This window comes from Anopheles nili, chromosome 3, assembly GCF_943737925.1.
Source record: "Anopheles nili chromosome 3, idAnoNiliSN_F5_01, whole genome shotgun sequence".
NCBI lineage: Eukaryota > Metazoa > Arthropoda > Insecta > Diptera > Culicidae > Anopheles > Anopheles nili.
Genome location: NC_071292.1, coordinates 74,669,725 through 74,675,219, shown reverse-complemented (window position 1 = coordinate 74,675,219; position 5,495 = coordinate 74,669,725).

The window sequence follows — 5,495 nt, the reverse complement described above, 5'->3', positions numbered from 1 at the left end:
GCTCCAAAGGGCTCCAAAGGGCTCCAAAGGGCTCCGAACGCAGGTCAAAAGAGAGGTTAACGTTTGTCGGCTCAAACCTCAGGTCGACCAACGCCAACCGGTTCAATCATTATCCCTTCCTTCCTCCTTTTCTTCTACCCACCGCACGCAGGCTCAGCATCCTTTCCCTCTTCTCTTCTATCCCACCGACCCCATCGATCGATCGCGTGGAGCAGATTGAGCAAACGCCCGAAAGGCGTCGGAGACGTCCATCCGAGTGCGGATTGCGATTCTGAGCCGGTGCCGCCGCCGTGCGTTTAGATTGCGTCCCTTTTGGTACCGCTTTCCCTCACCGCTTGTCTCGCCAACTCCCCACGGTGTGATGAAAGGAAAAGTCGTCCCTTGCGCTGCCACTACCACTCCACCACGTTAGCAATCGTTTGTCTAGGCGTACCATGTGACACCGGGCGCGACAGGTTCAGGTTGCGCCCAGCTCATGCTCTCTAGCCACCTTACCGACCTTTCTTGGCTGTGTCGTGCGATTCTTGTGCCATGCGTGGCTACGTAGGGTACGTTACATTTACGCGCACCGGCAAGAGCGCAAAAAAAGACGGTGAAAAGAAACGACCTGGCTTCAAATGCGTGTACGGCGTGTCGACTTTGGCGACCCCGTTGCGCGGCTGGCTGTTCCTTATTCCTGCCTCGAACGATTATGCAACCCGTGACAGAGCTGAGCGGGGGCTTTCGATTTCCTTCGCGTGCCAGCCGCCGACAGCGAAAAGTGCCGTTTGCGCACCTCACGCAAAAGGAACGCAGAGCCCGCGTGCGCGAAAAGCTCTATTTGTTGTCAATAACAAATGGAGTGTGTTTGCCTGCGTCGGGTGACAGCATTGATTAGCTCCATTGCGTCCCGCAGGTCTCGCCCGGCACCTTCCCGATGGTCTGACAGTTGGTTTTATTTTTCGCTTCGTAGTCGATCGTTTGGCTTGCGGGACTTGAAAGCGAAAGCGATCGTGAATGGGATCAGCGAAGGAAGGGCAAAGCGTCCGCACCCCGTTCGAGGTTTGCCGCCATCGCGAGCTAGAAATGGTTTCGCGTACGTTGGCCTGAAGAGATCCAAATGCACCCGCTGAGCCTTCTCTAAGCCGGTAAATTATTTCACCAGCGCTCGGCCGTTTCGATCGACTTGGGAAGCATCGGGCAAACGGAAACCTGGCCCAAGATGGTACTTTGCATGGCGAACCGCCTTCTCAGCAGCCCAAAGGACCCAGAATGGTGACAGCCGTATTAACGCACCAAACCACGCGGAGTCGACGAGCGCGGCTCGACCAAATCCGGTGCCAATCGGTTGACCCGATTATTCAACGCCGAAACGATCGTGTGAAATGGCGGTCCGCAAGACGGAGCGTGCATAATCCGTGCTGCAATTTATGGCATCGTAAAACCGCGTACATTTATCACTTCGCGCAGCAATGCAGGCAAGTGCACGCCGAAAGGTGCGAGACACATCCAGCGTTAGCAAACGCCGACTGCATTAGAGAGGCGGGCGATATTTGTGCGAGCGATAAAGTGTGGCATCACTTTCCTTCGCAACAACCACCTGTGCCCCGGGTCGGGCTTGATCTTAAGTTCTACTTTCGTACTTTGGCTAGTCGACCCCACCCTGATAGGTCGTAAAATTCAATTATGTCGAGTACGGCTGGAAAGTATTGCAGCAGAAGGGTAAACAAATTATGCGCCGGAAAAACAAGACCGCGTTGGCGCATTCTAAAACGGCTCTAGAACGTGCTTTTTTTTGTTATCATTTTTTTGGTTCAAGCTCAGCTCCATTTTGCAAGTCTATTATCAAAGGGTTCTCTCGGCGAAAGGGCTCAGCCTTGAGATTAAAAAATCTAATGCCAAGCTTTTACCGAAGCCAACCAGACGCCACGCGATGAACCCCATTAGGTGGGGCCATTTTGTTGCTAATTGAAAACATTCCTGCAATTAAGTTGCATGATACCCGGCCAGGTGCTTTTTCTTATGCGTTGAAGGAAAAACGGACCCATTGCTATGAAATGGGGGAATAAAAACCCAGTGCGTTCCGGTTACTGCTTTTAATAACGCAACTTACTCCGCGAGACGCATCGTGAAACCCACGAAAGAAAAGAGAGCTTGGATGAGATAGGGTTAGTTCTGGTCAGTTTTCGGGCTAGGCACTTCGGTTGCGCTAGAATTTTTCGCAACAATGATGGGCATGAACAATGCAGGAAAAAATGCATGCGTTTCATTACGTAACACCATCTTCATTTTATGCGTTATAAACTTGTAATGAATTGCGGTGAATGTTTCTGTTCGCGCCTTGTTCATGAACAAAATATTCGCATTTTCTTTGGGATATAAATGATTGGATGACACGCTTCTAACAAATTTGTTCATTACTTAAATAAATAGCCCAAACATAAAAAAAAAGTTTATCAAACTCTATTTGATACATTTGATGTGGATATAGTGAGTACTATTTGAATTGATTTACATGAGACAAAATACTTAGCAAACACTAAATGAAAAAAGGGTGTACTACTTGAGGATTATAGCATCAGAAAGCTTTAGCCTTCACCGAAATTGCGATTCGTTAATAAAAATTCCTAGCATAACTCGACCTAGCCACTGCTAACAAGACATCACCCGGGCTATTTCCCAAAACCCCTTTAAAGCTCGATACCAAAGCTCGCCTCATACAATCAGCGATGTCATGCTCATGGGCTAACAAATGGGAATTTGAATGTGAATTTACATTTAACCTCGTTCGATCATCAGGCCACAGCAGCTGCCAGTACGGGCCACAAATGGAAAGGCTCAAACCAGCCCGGAGTAGACGAGAGGTTAGGGGAGTTGCGAGAGACGCGTCGCATTAAAATAAAAATAATTGAATTATTATTATTTGCTTCATTAAATCGATATATTCGTTTCACTCAACGGCTGCCAGCGGCCGTTCGCGCAGTTCCTCGGGGCGGCCTGAGATCGGTGGTCAAGATTGTGGGGACATTTTGTCAGGGCAACTCGTTTAGCCACCAGTTCCGAGCGCCTCCGGTGGTGGTCTCGGCCTCCGTGTGGAAAAGCTAACCTCCCCTTCCTAAGCGGTTGATACATTGCTCCTCGATCGAGCTCGGGGGCTCGTTTGTTCGATCTGCACCGTGCGGCCGATTATTGAAAGCTACCAACAGCTCCTGTTTCATTTTTTCTCTTCATTTTCCATCCACGGGACCAGCGAGCCAACCATCGACCTAACGGCCAACATCGACGATGGCGTGCAAAAACAAATTGTAAATTTGAAACCCACTGCCCTGGGCGTCCACCCACAAATTGTGCCCGAGTGCGACCGACCCTCTCGATCGTGGTGGGCTGATTTTCCGGGATGAAAACGGCACCCCCAAGAAGGCGGAGCGAGGCGGAGCCAGCCTCAAACTGAACGCAGATAATGTGGCATCGTATCTCAGTACAGACGCGTGACTTTCGTGGAGCGACATGGCGTGAACAACAATGTTTTCCACACTTCTACACGGTTTCGGGAGATAAATTCATCAAATCCTACCACCCACTCGGTGCGGGCAAACAGGCGTTGCAAATCGTTCGAATTATCGCGGTAATTTAGGTTCGCCGATAAAGCTCTCTGGGTGCTAGAGTTTAGCAAAAAGCTCGTAATGGGGCGTCCTTTTTCGTAACCAGAAGCCCGACACGTGACTAGATTGGAGAAACTCAGCCACGTGTGGAACAAGCTTCTGATTCAACCATTATGGATGAACTTCAAAGTAATATTTTATACGCTGAATCATATTTTAATGTCGCTTTTAATTGGATTGTTAGAGGAGTTATCTTTTCAGACGAAGTTGGTTAACAGATCCTCTGGCTAACTATGCCTCACTGACAGTGAAATGATCAGTCATTTGAATCATTGAACGACCATAAGCTAACTGGGAAGTCACGCAATCAAAACAAATAAAATACATTTCGAAGGTACCTGTAATAAATCGTCGTTATTAATAATTTAAATATATTATGTCATTATTACGGTCACTCGGTGTGCCAAAACACGCTAGCAGTGGCGTTAGCAAACACCCGACCGACGTTCAAGAGATCTCCAGGCGATACTCGGCTCAAAGTAGCCATTTCTTACGCTTACACGCGATCTCGGACCGTCCAGTGCTGCCAGAACCCTCGGTTGGCTGGCTGGCAGTGCTTTCCGATTGATCTGCAAAGCCGGTGCCACGAACAGGTCGCGCCCTAAGCCAACCTTTGCCACTGCTACGACCCGAAATGAGGTTAAACCGAGCCCTCCTTCTGCTGCGAACAGGTTCCACGATGCGATCGCACCAGTACCGGGGTCACATTTACCCTTCGGACCAACGTTTCAGCGTCGGTTTGGGTGCATAAATCCTTCCCCGGCCATCGGTGGCGCAGGTTGCCCATCGTCGTGCAGCCCTTCGCTGAGACTCAGCTAGCGAAAGCGAAAGGATTCGGATGCGATAAGGGCGCGGGCGCGCACGCGCACTCGGTGCATACCTCGAAACGAACACGAAACTGCCGTATTTGACAAATGGTCCGTTTGTTTGAGCAAGCTGCAGCTTTGATTGTTGCACCGCGGACTCGGACGAGATAAATCGGCATCAAACGCTCGGGCTTTTTCAACCCTTGCAGCCAACCCTTCAAGCCGGTGCCCTTGCGGTTGATGTATTTATGCATGTTTGATCGAACGTGAAGTGTCGCTGTCCCATTGTAGGTGGGTGATTGTTTAATGAGCATTAAACACGATCACGTTACAGCGGTTTTTTTTCCACCCGGTGGTTCTCTGATTTGTGTGTTTTTCACATCGCGGAGGAGGGTGGCTTGTAATAAATTACCACTGTTTAGCTCGCTGACACCCTCGGGCCGAAGACGACGACGTGTCCCTTTCGGTGTGTTGTTCGGTTTTGGGTGGAGAAATGGTCTAGCAGGAATGGAGGCACGTTGTAACGTGCCGGGTGATTAATGAGCTCCTTACATTGTCCGCGTGTGATGCAGGAGATGCTTGTCTCCACGCCACCGTACAAGATGTTTTAATTAGGATCAACCCAATCTGTGAGTGGTTTGACGAGCGAGATTTGATGTTGAATGTTTGTGAGGTGAACGCAAAGATATTAATTGAACGCGTCTTTTTGATGTTTGTTTTGATTGCTTAAACGCGTACAGTAATTAGGCCTAGCAGAACAGGTTGTCTACTATGTGTATCTAGAGCTTTATAGCAAATTATGACACTAATCCCCTCAACCGGTCAACTCAACCTCGGGCTGATATTGTGCTCATGATAAACATTTTAAACGTCACTTTCGATCCACCATACACACACACGGGCTCGCGTGGAGTGCAGTTCATAAATTGCACCCCCTCGTTTGGCAAAGTGCAGTGCGTCGGCAAAACAGGGTGAGTTTAATAAAAACATTAAAACAATTGATGATGGCAAGATCACATCAATCGTCAGGGCGGGCGCGCGCCCGGGT